This window comes from Clupea harengus, chromosome 9, assembly GCF_900700415.2.
Source record: "Clupea harengus chromosome 9, Ch_v2.0.2, whole genome shotgun sequence".
Taxonomy (NCBI): Eukaryota; Metazoa; Chordata; class Actinopteri; order Clupeiformes; family Clupeidae; genus Clupea; species Clupea harengus.
Window position 1 is genome coordinate 16,264,700 of NC_045160.1, and position 18,229 is coordinate 16,282,928.

General features: G+C 40.1%; 1 protein-coding gene and 1 long non-coding RNA gene across 2 annotated transcripts in view; one reads left to right on the forward strand and one right to left on the reverse strand.

Annotated features, from left to right (window-relative positions):
• The window catches only part of LOC105897163 (limbic system associated membrane protein), a 367,602-nt gene that overhangs the window by 218,861 nt on the left and 130,512 nt on the right, over positions 1 to 18,229 (forward strand). The window lies entirely within an intron of this gene.
• Positions 11,948 to 18,135, reverse strand: LOC116221844. Its single transcript, XR_004164310.2, has 3 exons — positions 17,978 to 18,135; positions 15,063 to 15,162; positions 11,948 to 13,467 (listed from the first exon to the last, which is right to left on the reverse strand). It is a non-coding gene; the product is annotated as an uncharacterized LOC116221844 (long non-coding RNA).

An 18,229-nucleotide genomic window follows, 5' to 3' on the forward strand; every position in this document is an offset into this window, starting at 1 on the left:
TAAGCCCCATTCAATTCTTTCTTGAGAAAAAAAAGAGAGAAACCTCTTTGATTTCCAAAAAGAAGTCTGTCAGAAGAGGAGAGGCAAAAAAAAAACTCTGATAGTGTGTTGCATAAGCATTTCATCTAGTAGGCCTGCTAGATTGCTTTTTTTTGTATAAAAGCAAAGCCTGACAGAATGTTCAAAGTGCTGGGGATCAAAGCAAGTTCACTATGTTTTTTTTTTTTTCCGAGTGAATGACTGATGAGCGATATATGGGGGGGGGGGGGGGGGGGGGGTTGCTCCATGTCAGACCTATCACGTTTCTTCAAGTTCACAAGATGCACCACCAGCCCTCATCGTCGGCGTAAAAAGCCTGAGAGCCAAATGAATATTACAATCTCTATGAGTTCATTCTCCATCGCCCCTCTGAATTACGTGATGTATGATAAATGATGAATCAAAGTCCATTAGATTAATGCATTGGATGTGATCCAAGAGCCAAGGGACGCGGGTGAGTGTTCGTCTGCATATTATTTTGGCTTCGTTTCTGCAGTCATCTCAGTGGCCTTTAGTAAAAATCATATTGTACGTGTTGGCACTGTGGGACCCGCAGTGTGCTAGAGGCATCACATGCATAGTCACAATCTTTTCCTCCGCACGGCATGGCTCGTAACCAGCTGAGGTGTGACTTTTTGTTTTTTTTGTTACCTTTTTCTTTTTTTTTTTTCTTTTGCGAACGGAGGGAATATCTCAATTATTCTTGCAGTCACTTGCACATCACATCACGGAGCCTGTTGGACAGCCGACACGCTACGCATGGGTGAGATTTAATTAGCGGACTTGTGTACTCCACTCGGCAGCGTAAGGTTTGACGTCTTGGCGATTGATGGCACCTGGTTGCTGCTGCTGAGAGTCTGACAGAGGATTGTCAAAGCTTCCCGCTGGGCTCACCTAGGATCAAGATGGAGCCTCCGGGGGGTGGGTTAGGCATTTCTGCAAATCCTGGGGTTCGCTCACCTTCTCGTGTGATGTGACCCAGTGTTTTCCGTAATTTATAATGAAAATGTTTTGATGTGAAATACTGCTGTACTGACACAAACAGCAAAAAATACATTCCTTCCTACAAATCATGTTGTAAACCTGATCATAAGTTTACAACCATGTTTTATGCATGTTATCTTATGGCAGCTGTCAAAAATGTTGTGTGCCATAACTACTTTTAATATGCTAATAAGCTGTAATAGCATCATACATTTTTAGAGCTTTCCTGACAATTACCCTTAATATGAACTGGACCCTGACTGCCATGATGACTTATGACCAGTTATGACATGGATCTGTTAATCTTATGATGGAGTGTTAATGTAAGTTATTAAACCACGTTATTAAACCAAGAGCAATGTAATGATAAACACCTGAGTTCCTTCACTGTGAGATGAATCATACCTCATGACAAAACCATCTCATTACAGCCATTCTTAGAATATGGCCCTTTCTGCACAGGGGTCTGCACAGAGGTCCGTCTGCGGTATTCTAAAGACTGTATTGCCATGAAACAGGCAGAAAGAAATGTTACACAGGAGCTGGCGAACAGTGAACAAGCGTGTGTCGACGGTGGTCTAATAACCTTATCATTGTTCTCACAAAGTACAGGTTCATTTCAGGACCTTTTTCTTCGTAACCCCTTGGAGCACAGCCTGTAGTCTAATTGCCTCCCAGTCTTCATGGTGTGATACTTAAAAACCATCCTGGGTTTGTGTGTGTGTGTGTGTGTGTGTGTGTGTGTGTGTATGTCAGGAGCAAAAAACAGCAGACTCTTTCCAGACGACGGAGCAGGTCTCCGCAGGCACAGCCTCTCTGACCTGTTCAGGAAGATCAGAGCCCGAACAGGACAATTAGTCTCCGGATGCCCAAGATTAATTCTTTCATCCTGCTATATCTCCTCACACTGTTTGGCCTATCCAATTAATGTGGCAGCCTGGGAGTCTTCAAGAGCTCCAGAACTCAGTAGATGTGCGGCGTGTGTGTGCGTGTGTGCGCGTGTGTGTGTAGACTGTTGGAGATCAGGCCCAGGAGGTGGAGGATGCGAAAAACCCTGGAACTGATAGGTGCATAAATAACCCCTCAGTTCTAAAGATAGTTTTCCATGTACAGAGAGACCAAGAAGAATAGGCAGATAGAGTTACTCACTACTTTTACTACTGTAGAAGTACCCTCCATCAGGCTCTAAATAAAGGATGTCTTTGTCGAGGTTTTGCTCATAACATGTTCATACACCAGGCCAATATTCCTCTGATCTTTTATGCTGCTAGATCTAAACGGGGACAGGGAATAGCAGGGTGTTGGCAAGTGTGCAGCGCTACCGTTGGGCCCGCTCTGAGCCCCAGCTCTGTGCTAGTCACAGATTCCACCCTCTGTTGACGTTTTCAGAACACCAGGTGTTTTGTGAGCACTTTCTTCTTCCTCTTCTTTTTCCCCCCCTTAAACATGTTCCTCTGAGTGGTTACAAAGTGGTGTCCTAAAAAAAGACGAGCCAGAAAGAAAGAGCGAGAGCGAGCGAGATAGAGAGAGAGAGTGAGAGAATGAGAGCGCTCCTGGCAGAGCGAGGTAATGCTCCTGGGTCATGCTAATCTAAAGTTGGCTAATCCGTGCAGGGTAGCGAGTGAGCGAGCGAGAATGTGAGACTTGTCCCCAGGCCTGCCTTAGCACAGTCCTCCGCACTTTGAAATGCAAAAAGCCCAGTGTGTCCGAGATGCAGCCTTTCAGATATGAAGCCCATTTTTCAGTTTGTCTGAGAGAGATGGAGAGAGAGAAACAGACAGAGATAGAGATGAATAGAAAGAGTGAGAGAGAGAGAGAAATGCAATCCAGTTTGGCAGTTTAACTCACTGATCAGCTGCCTCCCCCGTCAGAACTAAATGGCTGAACATAAATAGACGACGCTGGACATTCTATCTGGCAAAAGTCAACCACACAAATCAATATGCAGACAATTCTTTGGAAGTCTTGCCCATTTCGGAGTTGAAAGCAGCAATGGAACTCCATTAAAATCTTCATAGCATTAAAAACTAGCACATTTGTTTTTAGCAAGTTATTGTGCCTTTTATCATTCTCTCTTCATTCGTTGAAACTGAAGCTTTATGCTTATCCCTTTGGTAAATATTCAAATCTCTTCCAATACTGCGTGAGTATATAAAACATATATATCAACCAATTGTGAATCAGATAGGTCAGCATGTTTTTGCCAATCAAGAGGGAATAGGAATCCTTGATTTTGTGAACATGTTGCTTGATTATAAATTCTCTTACATGATTGCTGTAAAATCAGTCTGCGTTTTGACTAATGTTTTTTGTGTGTGTGTTTGTCCTTGGTGTACACCTGGCACATGGATTCATTCATCGAGTCTTCTGTGACTTCAAAAGTGTTGGGAAATTATGGAATATTGACATATGAATTCCATTTCCTCTACCTCCTTAATGCCATCGCTCAGGTGGTAATGGTAGTGTTCTCATTGTCTGTGAAGTAGCACTCCAGTCTGTGTTTGTTTGTGTGTTTGTGGCTGATACCAGATTGTACTGATAGGTAAATTTAGTCTTGGCTGGGTTTCAGAATAGATTTGACCACATCTGTGTGTCCATCAGCCTGTTGCTGTTGTTGTTGTTGTTGTTGTTGTTGTTTGTCCATTCACTGCTGCCTCCTGTTCACTCCCTGGATTTTTCTGGAGATCATCACATATGGTATGCAGGCTGGTAGGAGAGTTTTTCATGGTCCCTCACAAAATGTGACACGTTTGAATCTCAAAGGATGCCCTTGTGAAAACACACACACAATTATGATGGCCAGGCTTCGTTCTTTTCCCAATCCACTGCAACTTTTTGCAAGACATTTTAGCAAAGAAATGGGGGAATGTGAACTTTCCAATGAGAGATTCATAATGATTTAGTAAAAATGAACACCAGTGTGTTGCTGCACTGTATACTCTGTGAAATAGAGAACAATATTAGCTCACGCAGTGAGCCTCCACCACCAGTATGAATACATTTCCTAGCTTCACTTGTGGTTTGATTTTTTGCATTGCCGATTGTATCTTAATGAGATTTCCATCAGGATAAGTAAGGGGGCATTTGAATATAATGGCCTGGGGCTTCCTCAGCAGAATGTTGGTAGTGCGCCCATTACTCTCATCAGCTCATCTAAATCTATAACACTGACCCCGCTGTGGCAATTAAAAAATTATCATCTGTTCAATCGCTTCCCCACCACGATCAAATCACGCACCCATCAGGGTGATCACTCACTCTTCGGGCCATCGACTCATGGAGATCCAAAACAGTGTGCTTTCAAGACATTACAATAATAGTGTGACCCAGAAATCCCCAGCAACACAGAGAGTGCGGTTAAAGCTCATCAGTAGGCATCCATTTTTTAAGAGTACCTGAATTCAACTTGCTGTCTATTTCTAACAGCTTGAGTTTCTGAGGATCAGAGGATCACAAAACAGTCTGGTGGGAATACACCACAACCATTACTTTATTGTTATGGAGGACGACATGTGACTGAATGGGAATGAACTCACTCTCCACACAACACTTTCCAAATTTTGTTTGTACCTGATACATTAATGACATTCGTATGTGAAAGAGGGAGACAGGGAAAAACCTAGTCACAGTTAAGCTATTAATTACCAGGCGAAAAGAAAATACATTCCCGCGTTAAGGACTTATCTGAGGATTAACCGCAGGGCCTCAGAAATTTTGCAAATGTGAACTCCCACTGTCGTAGATATGTCTGAAATCCCATTTTAAAGGGAGTTGGACTATGGAGTACTTTCATATGATTACATTTTATCACTTATCATGAAAAGTAACAAACCTTGCTTCGAAGTTGATCGATAACTTAGCAGAGAGAGCCGCAGCTTTGTTAAAGAGGTTTCAGTGACAAAGGGTAATTGCATTTGCTTTTTATGTTTCATGAAATGTTTTTTTGTCTTTATTGGCTCGAGATCAAGATAAAGCTTGGAAAAAGCTTATGTAATGGCTAATCATGGGCATGGGCTAATCACGGCTAATCAAGTCACGACATAGCATATCAGGTAAATCATGACAGATATGCCAAAAGCTTGAGAACCTACTAGTCATCACTATCTAAAGCATTACAGCCCATCCTGCACGCCGCCCTCCTGCCTTTCCTTTCCTTGACGCCGCCAATACATCAGTTATGTTTCTGTATTTCGCTGTCTCCTCCTGCAGAGATCTTCGTGTTGTTGAATCTCACTTTCTCACTGCCCCCTCTCTCCAGGCTTTTGTTCATTCCAGTTTGTCATAATGTAGTTCCAGACTTACAACAAGGGTTTCTGTTATTGACTGATGGAGAAAGCGGGGCTCTTTCATAGTATCACGGTAATTAGAAGGGAAACTTAGTGAACAATTCCCGCCCCCCCTTGTTGTACCTACAAACCATGACTTGTAGGTCAAAATACTTGCTATGACATTTCTGAAAGAGTAGAAAGGAAACTTGATTATTGTATATAAGTACAAGATGATAGATCAAAACGCACCTGGAATCGACGAGTTCAATACAGAGTATAATGAAGACATTACCACTGAAAATAAGCCCAGTGTACAGTAATTTCATTTTCTGTTTTGTTCTTTTTATGATTACACTATGTACAACTGAAGTAACACTAAAGAGATTCCACCTTCATCCACAATTTTAGCTGGAGAAAATTCAAAAACTTTGCAAACCTTCATGCCCAACTTAATACCCACCCCCTCAATACACATACACACACTCACACACACACACACACACACACACCAGTGCCCACATACATCTTAATCCAAATGTCTTAATTCTAGCCAGGCTTTCACTATCTTTTCAAATTAATTTCTGCTAATAATTTTGGATGTTACTAGTGTAAGATACATTTGAATTATCAAATGTATCAAATTAAGTATATCAATAAGTCAGAGACAGCAAGTTAAATTCACGTGGAAAATGTAAAGCCAGACGAGAGAGCAAGTTAAAACTGGGACAGAGGGCTGTGACAAAGGGCAGCGAAAAGAGAAATCATAAGTGGTCAGTCTGTGGCGCAGATAAGGGAAAGATAAAGATGTGTCAGCAGATGAAAAGCAGAAGTTCTGTAAATGGAAAATACCGCAAAAATCATGTGTTATTACTATGTGCAGAGTGGACGAGACAGTATTTCACAATCTTGGAACACTAGATGAAGACACACATAATTTAAACTGAATGGATTTATTACTGTTAATGAGAGTACAAGTACAAATGTCCCTCTGCAAGGAATAATAATCAACACGTGATAACATGATTAACTGGTTCAAATGAATAGCATGGAAATAACCATATTTTAATTTATTATACTGAGGCAAACTCATGAAGTCACACAAAAGTATCGCCCTTAGATGTGGAAGAAGGATTGCATTTACTTTAGAAAGTTATCTGGCAGAAACCCAAGGTAATGTGCTTGACTATATTACCCTTGGCCAAACAGAAGCTCATTTTTAGCTCTTCATTGTATCAGAGGATATGAGTTCATCTCTTATACCCTGGAAACAAATATTCCTTTTCTTTGGCCAGTGGAGGCAAGAACACCTTTCCGTATTTTTCCTTTCCATTTTCAATTACCTGAACAGCCTGTTCGTACTCATTACAACTGTGACCTATTTTCAACACTCAACTGATTACGACTCTGACCTCTGACCTATTTGAACTGATTTCTACATTTGTTCTTTATTAAGCATCAGTTACAGGCCTATATGACCCTTAACTGATTTGCTTATTTCGTCTAGCGTTTTAGCTTTCAACTGCCTCATAATGTGTTAAGACTAATCATGAATACTAAAACCAGGGGCGTCATGCAAGCTAAAGTTCTGTGTATGTGTGGGTGGGGCAATTAGTGTGGAGGGCATGGTGGTCCTTCCCCAGATATTTTTTTTTTTAATTACGCAATTTTGTGCAATTTGTCATTTATATTCAGAGACGTAAGAGGCATTATTTTAAATCCTAAATTCTAAAAAATATTTTTTTTAAATCAGTTGATAGTGCAGTAATCTCCCACTTAATCTCCCACACAAATAATATTTTAGAGATTTAGAGATTTTCATCTCTATTTGTGTTGTGACGATGACTTACTCACGCACTTCTATAGTTTAGCTTCTACAGGCTGCCACTTTTCTTGAAAAAAGATCTAAATCTTGCCTGCTTCCCTCAAAAACTTCAAATTCCCATAAAAAAAACTATATCCACAATGCAAATGAATTTAGAAAACATAGATATTAAATCCACAGGTGAGAGGAACTGTGTAATAGCTGTTTTCAAACCCAGAGCACAGGAAGCAGCATGAGTGCAGATGAGACTGTGCTGACGTGATGTTACATGACTCAGCAGTAGTAACCTAGTTTCCAAACTGCACAGCCTTCTTGAAAGATCCACCATCACCACTAGCCGTTCATCATTCCTTACCTCTTGCACTATCAACCTCCTGACTGAGGATAGGCCTGTGGCTTTCTTTCTGTTTTTAGTTTTTTTCCCCCTCTGCATCTTGACCTGGAAATATCAAATAGAATTCAGTGTTTTACTAACTATAACTTGTGTACTTGATAGTAATGGTAAAAACACAGTCACAACTAGCTAGCGAACCAGAAGGATAAACAACGTGATTGAGGGATGGCTACTAACTTGACCTGGTAGGCTACTAGCCAACTATCTTGCAAAACAAACTATGCCTATATTTCTCAAATTTGTTCAAAAAGTGTTTATGACTAATTGCTTTTCACACGTTTGAAAAATGTGAAATTGATGCTCTTTCAGCACCACACTATTAATCAATCAATACATTTAGAGAACATCCATAATGAGGCCTGCAGTTGAGAGGAGCCTGCCACCATGATTATTCATAATGCTGCTCCCCCGCCATTGAAGGGCTGTGTTCAGCTCCGCTCTGTGCGAGTGAGCAGAGTTTCAAGGACTGCTTCAAGGGGAGAATGCAGCGTCCCTAAATGAGGCTCCTCCTCTGCACTATCCGCCTTCTCCTCCAAAGTTATTAAAGAACGGAATAAGCTTCCTGTCAATCTGAAAACCTGCACAGACTTCCATATTATCTCTCGTGAAGTTCAAAAATGGATTTTAAGTCACCAGTCTTGTCAGTGTTAATTTGACATTCGGGAACACTTTAGCTTAGGGAACATATGTTAACCAATAACACATAACTAATACTGTATGTGCCTGTATAAGTGCCTGATAAAGTCTGCAATAAGCATCATTGATCAATTATTAGGCCTGTATTCGCCAATTTCTTATTCTCACTGAACATGTCATATGTTCTTGGGACATCCTTAATAACCAACTAGTTGGTCTAAACCTAACATTACTGATATATGATAAAAACAAAAATAGAAAGTTTGTAGCCTGTTAATACACTGTCTGAATACGTTACTTATAGGGACAGAATAATTATAGAATAGGTATTTTGTACTGACAAATTGCAAATGCAGTCAGGTATTGCTGACTGCTCAATGCAATGGCACAGCAGGCCTAATGAATGGTAATTGTACTCACCCAGGCTGCTAGTGGTGACTGGGAGGCAGGACCCCTCTTCTAAAGTAAACGTTGCTCAAGAGCAGTGAGGGCACATCAATCAGTGATACCTACATAGTATATAATTACTGATCCGACATGATCCAACGTGAAGGATTACTTTCCATATATATCAGACTGAAAGTATGAAAATAGCCCACTAAAATTACAGACAAATTCATCCTTAAACCTATAAATATCTCATTATTCCACATTATTCCACTAGAACAAATCCTTTGTTCTAAAGTGAAAGCTGAAGTTTTTCTAATGACAATGTAAAAAGGATGAAATCCTTGTGTGAGTTGGAAATTTTATTTTAGAAAAAAAAGTAATTTTCTCAAGACATACATCCAAGTTACCCTACCACACCCCTCTATAGTAATCATCTTGTGTTTCCAGAGACCTTTCTCAAAGCCTAAAGCCTCCATCAGGCTCTGACAGATTTATCTTGTGACACATAAGATGAACTTGTTGGTATAGTTTGATTGTTGGTAAAGAAATGTTTGCAGGTAGGAATACCTATTTTGCCACTATAAGTTGCATATTCAGACGGTATATTAAAAGGCTATAGACCATAACTACATATTAACAAATTCAGTCATATTTATTAATAGTCATAAAATAATATTTTGTATAAACTGATATGGTGGGGTACCAGCTTGAATGGGCATGACGCCACTGACTTAAACCACTGTGTTTGTAAACTCTACAGTAAACATTCATGTCACCAGATGTGGAGTGAGATATTGTGTAAGGGCTTATGAGACTCAGGTTGGAAATGTCATTCTGGTTCATCAACTGGAACACCATCATCTTATGGAGCAGAAAAGGAAGTTGAGACGCTTGACATTTCTGCTCCAAACACTGACAGATTCTTTATTAAATGCATCTGAAGCCTCCCATCTTCACATAGAGTGCATGTCTGGAAACAACCATTGTAAAGTGCTAGATGTGAGTGGGAACAGTTATAGTATTCACAACATTTGAAATTTCTAAAGCAATCCAAGCAACTTCAGAAGAATGGTTTCAAAGGGGAATCTAAAAATCTTTAGCTGAAGGTACTGGGACATGGGGAAACAAAGGCCTATTGATATTGCTATCGCCATGTTACCATAAGACCCACTTTACCTGCATGTGCACCATATGGCAAATGCATTATAGCACACCTAAACAAGGTGATATTCACAGTATTTGGAGTGACACTATGACTAGAGTTCTAGTGAGACAGGTGTTTATGGTGTGAACAGTGGTGTGCACTCAAACGCCTACGTGTCCCCTGCTTGGTCTTATTGTGCATTAACCGTGTGTCGGGTGGGTCAAAACTGACCCGCTTTCTTGGATACGCACCATTTATAGGGCTTCTCCATTGAATTTTAAACTTACAATTTATTTTGAGTTAAGACACAACTTGTCACATCAACAACCCACAAACACGCAAACACCACACATAGTTGAGTTGGAATGTTGGTCCTATAAATATGGATTTTATATTGTCTGAGAGGATGTGTGTTTGTGTCCTGAGGGAATGATTCAGGGGTGAAAGCAGCACTACTGCAGGTCTGTTTCTCAAGTACATGCACTCTCTCTTTCTCACACTCTGTATGCTGGTTTGTCAGTGTGTTTGTGTTTGTGTGTGTGTGTGTGTGTGTGTGTGTACACACTTGTCCCTGACCTTGGATGGTTCACGACATGAGAATCTTTTCTTGTTTCTTCAAATGTTAATATGGTATTTGTGTGTGTGTGTGTGTGTGTGTGTGTGTGTGTGTGTGTGTGTGTGTATGTGTGTGTTTGTCTGTGTGGGAAGGAAGAAAGTTAAACATTTTAGCTGGCTTTGATGCAAGAGATGTATAGCATGAGCCTGTATGTTTGTTTGTGTCCATATCGTCTGCATGGGTGAGAATCAGAAAGAACCAGAGAGAAACATAGACAAAGACAAAGCAGCCTAGACTTTGTTTTTTATCTGTGCTTTTTAAACTCTACAGGTAATTGTCAAGACTTCCAGTTGGGCTGTAATAGATCTATTACCCACTTGGCCAATAAAGACCACAAGACAATATGTGCACCATGATAGCGTTCTGCTTTGTAAAATCATGAAAATTGCTGCTATTTATTTTTTCTATTTAAAGGCTCTGTTCAAGAAAGCTCATGAAATGATCCGCAGGAGAAGATATTGGCTTCAGACCTAGAGAAGACACCCAAGTCTAATTGGAGTCTTAAGACTGGAGTGTGATTGTTCAAGTTCAAACCAATATCATCTTTCAGTCACCATGAGATTGTGTCACAGGACAGTGCTTAATACAGAAAGAACTCAAAGGAAGTATCATGCTTCTGTGTATGGCTTCATTTTACAGTTGATGGTAATTTCCCGTCTCAAAAAGAATGCCCTGATATGTACTGTATCTCTGTGAACACATTAACAGGCCGGGGTTACCAGTGTGACGGACTGAACCTCAGGTTGCCGTCAAAATGTGGGTTTGGCCAAAAAACTCAGAGGCAGAGTGAGGGTTCTAAGTTAGAATGTTTAATTACTCTTCAAAAATTTCTAGAAAACCTGCTAAGCCCTTTTTTTGCAGAGGACAATAATCAGCCGTCTCTAGAACACCTGTTATACCTCTAAGTATGCAGAGGACAATATTCAGTAGTCTCAATATAAAACCCTGCTAAGCCTCTAACTCAGTAGAGGACAACATTCAGCAGTTTAGATCTCTATACAAATACCTGCTAAGCCTCTCAAGAACAATCAGCAGTCTAAAGGTCTACATAGATGCACATACGTACATGACAAGACAAGAAGACTAAATTCCCCTAGGCTGAATAAACACATATATAGGAAGGGGCCAGCACCATTTATAAAAAAAAAAAGGGGTAGACACAAAAATCGAACAATACACAATAACAAGACAGACCCTGAGACATAAACATAGTATTCCTCATTATGCTAAAACAAAGAATTAACTATGTAATAAGTGCGCACCGCGACTGTCACAACCTGGCACCATCATTTCTAGGAAACGCACATATATAACTCCATTCTAATGGACAGCTAAACATGCTTGCAGAAATACTGCTTGTTCTTATCCTTGTTGACCTTTGTAAGGAAAAAGGACGTTTCTTTTGTGGTTGATGCAGCAATCTGTCTTTATTCCAGTAAAGTGCAGTAACGAAGCACGTGTAACATACTCCGCATTCAGTGGTGCAGATATGAACAAGCATCTCAACTCTAGCCTGAACTGTATAGTGTTTAAGACACGTCCTAGGCTTTTAATGTAAATAAGCTAGGCTTCTAATGCAAACTTTTTGTTGTTCTGTATGATGATCAGGTTTCTCTGACTTGCTGCCTGAGATGGTTCTCAATGACCTACCCCCATTCCCATACTATGATTAGTTCAGCTTGACCTTTGTTACCATGATAAGATTACCATTTTGGATATTATGCTGGCCTACTTCTGGTAGTTACAGCAGGTGATTGATCAGATAGAAAGATAGATAGATGGATACTTTATTTATTCCGAGGGAAATGTAGGATCATGAATCTCATGGTCACTCACAGGATATAATATAATGTATTACACCTTACAGGCTAATGCTATAGATGTGCAATATGACAGTGTCTTACATTACGAAAGATTTAAAGGCATTTCTAAACTTTAATTCATCCTTCATGGGTATTTAATTTTTTTCTGAGAAGTTTATTAGAGAGGAGAATCCTATAGGGTGTACTGATCTCCAGGTCCTTCTATACACCACTTTCACAAGTAAACAACTGAAATTTGTTTTGACATTCAACTAACATAATACTCTGAACACTTCAAGTAAATTGATATGTTGAATGGTATTTGCGTAGAATTAGCCAAGGCAAGACAAGGGTCGTGCTTCTGTTCTCACAGTCTCATTTATTTACACTGGCAGCAAAGATCTCTATTTCCATGACAGCTTAATGTAAGTTTCAGAGTAAATGCAATTAACAACTGGAACAAGGTAGGACAGTTGCAGGCAATTTTCAAGTCAGTGAATCTGAAGAAAATTGAACCGGTGACCTCAGTGCTCTTAGCATGTGTGCTGCCAGCTGAACTCTTCAAGCACTTGCCAAAAGGGTTGAATGTGGGGTGAACACATTCATTTTCTTCAACACAGACTAATTTAAGAACATATCCACAGTGCAAATTCAAGATCCTTTGAGCAGAAAGCATAATGACCCCACAGTTGTCGTAGAAGAAAATGGATAATTAGTTACCTTGTATTGTCATTAACAAGATTTTTCTCTCTTATCATGTAAGGCCTGGTTAGGTCATTACTGTAGAGAGGAAAATGTGCCAGATTGTCTTAATGAAACTGAGCCGTAGCCTAAATGGTGTCACGATATGTCAGTAAATGTTACTGGGATTTTCGTAAATCTTATTTTGTTTACAGTTTCACTCTGATAATTGCTCTTTGAATTACGACTTAATGTGTTTTGTTGAAGACAATTAGGAAACTTTCTTGTGGAGTGGAGTGGAGAGTGAATGATTAAAACAGTGACACAGCAAATCCCAATTTAATTCATTCATAGATTCGTTCATAGATTTTTCCAGTATGCAAATAGATCATTAAACGCAACCAATCCCTTCCTATTTTGTCCTTCAAACCAGTATCCTCAGACTCTCAGCAATAACACAGCGCTTGGATCGAAAGTACGCAATGTAGCAGAACAGATTGGTCACTTTTGCTGTCCGGAATGCCCTTCTGCAGTAGGGGCTTGTCAGTCACATCACCGCAGGTGTGTGGTCCCCACCACTTGCTCCTCTCTCCTGCAGACCGTCTTCTGCTTCCACTGTCAGTTCCGTCACACATGTACGGACCTAAGGGCCAGATTCAAGCCGGCACTCTCGCCAGGGATGTCCCTCCAGCTATGAAATAATGACACCACACACTGTTCACTACCGCCATTGTGTTTTGACAGGAGTGGCATTTTTAAGACGTGTGCAGGGATGTCTGCTGGCAGACGGCACAAACTCATGGGGCCTCGATGGAGACGGTGTGTGCCATTTCCTGCCATGTACAGGGAGGGGAAGCTGTGATTGTTACGAGCAGCAAGTGCTGACTTGCATATATAAAGTCAGTTTCTTTTTTCTCCTCATGCACATTAGATGTGGAGGCCTTATTAAACCTGAAATTACCAGAAATGTTGTCAGTGACTTTTTTATTTAATTTAAGTCTGCTAACGAGCTATTCCCTGTTGTGTTAGGAAACAGTGAATGCGCTGTAACGTTTGTAAGGCAGGAGTATATTAAAACCAGTGACATACTTGCATCCATTTTTTCATTTTTTTTTTTTCATTTTCAAGAGCCATTCACTGAGTAAGAAAAAAACATGGCTTTGTGAAATTCTGTGAGTGAAGGAAATAAAATTCAACCCAGCTATGCTAGATAGAAAGCTGAGTACATTATTTTATCTGAGTAAGTTGAATGAGGCTTTTGCAGTGTCAGGGATGGGGCGACACAGTGATATTTGAGTCAGGCCAGGGGAATGAAATTTCAGCAGATTCTTGGACAAGGTGCTGATTGGCAAATTGGTGCATTGGGACAGGACCGTCAATGTTTGCTAAGCAGTGCACTGAAAAAAGAGGCTTTGTAGCTGTGGTCAACCGGAGACTGGTAGTGGTTGGAGTTCATTTTGAAGGCTGTCTAGAAAAGAAGAGCAATGGCCAGGAATGCTTTGAGAAACAGGGAGTCATTATTTGACTGATATTGCAGTGGAAACTCATTTATATCTGTTTTTACTGTATATGAACTTCTGTAACAATGTGGTAAACTATAGATGGTAAAATACTATAAGGCAAAGAAAAAGTGATACTTTTCCATCCATCCCCTATTCATCTGTCTTTCCCAGTTGCCTCCGTTCTGTTTGATTTATTTCCATTTTTTATCGCAAAAGACTTTATTTCCCCGTGGAGGCAAAGGGATTAAACCATGTCAGTTGGTTACTCAGGACACCGATGCCACAGAAAATAATCAACTCTATCTGTGAGATCTCTCGCATGGGACCAGTTCTGGAGTGTGTTAAAAAAAAACATGCTAGTAATCTTTTAAGCTACACTGTGTAAAATTGGCTGTGGATACACTAAGGGGGACTGTGATTCTGTGTGGAATACCTTTGGGTTGACATGTTGTTATAAATGTCATTGATCGAATTACGTCACAGTTGGATTCATTCACAAATTGATTGTTTTGCCAGAATGTGACCCAATGAACATAAGTGTGTGCCTTCATGGTTCATTTTTGAAAGAGGCAGACAACATGATTTACAAAGAAATTGTTCCTTGAAAGGGATGTGGTAGATGAATAAATGGACATCCAGAATATAGCAATGTCAGAATGTGTGCTGTAATGGTCCTGAAAAGTGACTGTAGAAATTGTTATTATTGCCTTGTATTTGCAGTCTGGTGATTACATGTTTACATTACACACACACTTCATAAATATGTGAATATTACCGTACTGACATGAAAGTCTACTCAAAACAGCTCGTCAATCCCATCCAGTGGCAGATCTAGGTATGGGCGACAGGGGCAGCTTCCCAGTCGGCGTCTTGCCATGGGGCGCCTGCAGAATAAAATTTGTAATCGTGACATTAGCATGATCGTTTTTCTATCGCTCATTTGCACCTTGTGTCAATGATATCATGTCACCATGTGGTTCAATTAACCTTGTTGGAGTGGGCACCCTGATTGTAGTTTATGAGCTAGGCAGGCTACTGCCTGGGAAGGTATCCCACTCAGTGGTCACAGAAAGGGAGGGGGAGCCTGAGATAGGTGGAGTCTATCAAATAAGAAGGGGGGGGGGGGGGGGGTCCCCCAGGACGCCATATAAGCTAAATCCCATCTTTGGAGAAAACCAGAAAACAATAGCATCTGCTGCATCATTAAAAGAAAGCTACAAACATACTGTCTTACGCACTATACTGGTTTCAGAGGCACATCACGGGTTTTAAGCAACAAGAGGAAGACGAGAGTCGTTGAGCAATTGCTAATCTTACATTAGCCGATAAGTAAGATTTTGGAATGGTAGTTATCACAAATGAAGTATATGACAGTACAGCGGAATGGAAACATTGTCCTTAAAAGGAAGGAGAGGTGTGTGTGTGTGTGTGTGTGTAAGTGAAATATTATTGTCATAGCACACAGATGGTATTGTGTTTTTGCAGCTGGTTTAGGTCTTATTAGCTTAGTGACAAGACTCTTAATTAAACTTATATCAAGATTTTACAACCAGAACAAGAGATAGTGAACAGATTGTTCATTCCAGGTGTGGTGGACTTGTTGATTTGGAATATGGTTCCAGGTTTCAAGTTTTCTACCCCACACATCATTCCAAACAGCACGATGCTGTCCTATGGCACTCATCAGTATTGTTGGGCGCTTAAAGGCACCTTTTAAATTAGCATCCTGATTGGGTAACAGTTGAATGCCTTCTGCATTCAGTTCCATTTCATGCTTGCTCCCTTACCCCGTGCGTGCCAGCATCGGTATTTTGTTACGCCACAAATTCAAGTTCTCTGTTTTGCTTCCGCTCCTGGCAAAAGCCTTCGAATTATTTTCTCATCCAAAAGAGAAAAACAACCAAATTAAAACCACCCCGTGTCATTGGTTGGGTTCTATTTTGTTTCCCTTCTAAGTGTTTGCTAAGGAGTGGCAGGGCATTGTGAGCCAGTCCATTGGATGAATAACCAAGAGTAGAGATTACAATGCAACGTGCGTTATTGTGTGTTGATTTGGGGCTCACTTTTATGAATAATTCACCACATTGGAATCGGAGTTCAATAAGAGGCTGAGCAGTTTTTTCACAGACAGAGATGTAGTGTGCGTTTATCACTGTCTTCGATATCATAATGTTCCTATTAAAGTTTCAGAAAGCAATTGAATGTCTGATTTTTAGTGCCTCGTTGTCTGTTCACTGTTTGCGCTTTGTATTTCTCAGTTGGGGATATGTATAATTTATTACAGAACGCTTGCTGTGTTTAATACAGGAATACACTGTGTTTTCTTTTTATATCAAACACACAAACACAAGAATCTACACATTCCAGCACAACATGCAGACACACACCCTACCTGGCTCTATCTCTCTCACACACATACATTGCATTCCAGATGCAAGTGTGTAAGTTCAGAGAATGGCAATTAAACAGATAACATTTACATCAAGTTATGTTGTTACGGTAAAACTCAACTCAAACCCTACATCATAGGACTAGTTGCAAGAGCAGTCAGTGTCCAAAAATGTCAGTGTCACAAAATTGTCGTTTTAACTTTAGATGGCCGGTCAGCTTATCTCCCGGACTAATAAGCTGTCAGCATGAAGCACTATGAGATTTGTCATGACAGTTACAGATCATGAAAACAAATGACGAACATTAACAGTAAAACATCTAACATTTCACCTGCTTTGGCATATTTATGGTAGAGTTATGGCGGTCTTATGACGGAGCATTCAAGTGTTCACCCAGAATTGTGTACCTAAATTGTGTGCACAATCCACAAGGTTAAATATGACAGTAAATTACTTTTTTTTTTTAATTACCTAGCCTCTACGTAAACCCATTACATGATATGGGAAGAGTGAATTGATCAGCTGATCAGCTCCTATCTAAAATGGATGTCAATTTCCACACGACAAGCACTGTAGTTAGCTTTAATTTTCATATTTGACATATTTGACTGACATCAGCAAGGTACAATATTTTCTTATTGTAGTTTTGACATTGGTTTGTTAAAGAATAGTACTCTTGGTATATTTGTATTGTAGTTTTGACATGGTTTGTTTAATAATAGTACTCTTGGTGTGATGTCAGCCCTCCCTTGAAGGTTAAATTGTATTTAAAATATCTGTACAGAGGAAACTAGTGTAGCGCCCCCAGCCCATATATGTGGTACTGTCAGTGACGCCCTGAGTTCTTACTATCTTATATGAATTCAATAACGTAATGTGAATTATGCTGTGAATATTATACCTTTACTGACTGCAATTCACCTTCTTGTAACCTAGACTAACTTCACTGTAATAAACCACTTAGTACAAAATAATGCATATAAACATGAATCTCCACCCTTAAGGTATAGTTTAGGTACTTGTATTGAAAATGAATTCAACAGGTATACAATAAAATAAAATAGATACCACTGAATATAAAAATAAAAGTAGAATGCACTGTCATGAATTTAAATCAGATACCTTATCAAATGATAGCAGTTATCCTGCTTGTTTAACCAAACTGAACTGGTTACCTATAACCTCATACAAATCATACACAAGCACAGATTACATCAAACATTTAACTTATGGGCCCATAAAGTGATAAACTAAGCCGGCATATATCTATTTGAAAAAACCCCAAACATGAATTGTTCCTGTTTCAGACCTGATGTTGTTGCTTGTGGGCGTTGTGGCCTTTAAAACGTAAATTGGCCTTTTCACGCAATGCGCAGCAAAACAAAACCAGCTGGTAACTCACGAACGTGATTAACTCCGGGCACAGAGGAAATCCGTGCACCGCCGTCAGTAGCCGCCGTCAGACTCACGCGCCGTCCGCTTGTGTGACTTCTCTCCTGCTTGGCGATCCCTACACTCCTCGCGCTGGCCGATAACAGTCCTCTCGTTCTGTTCACTCGCT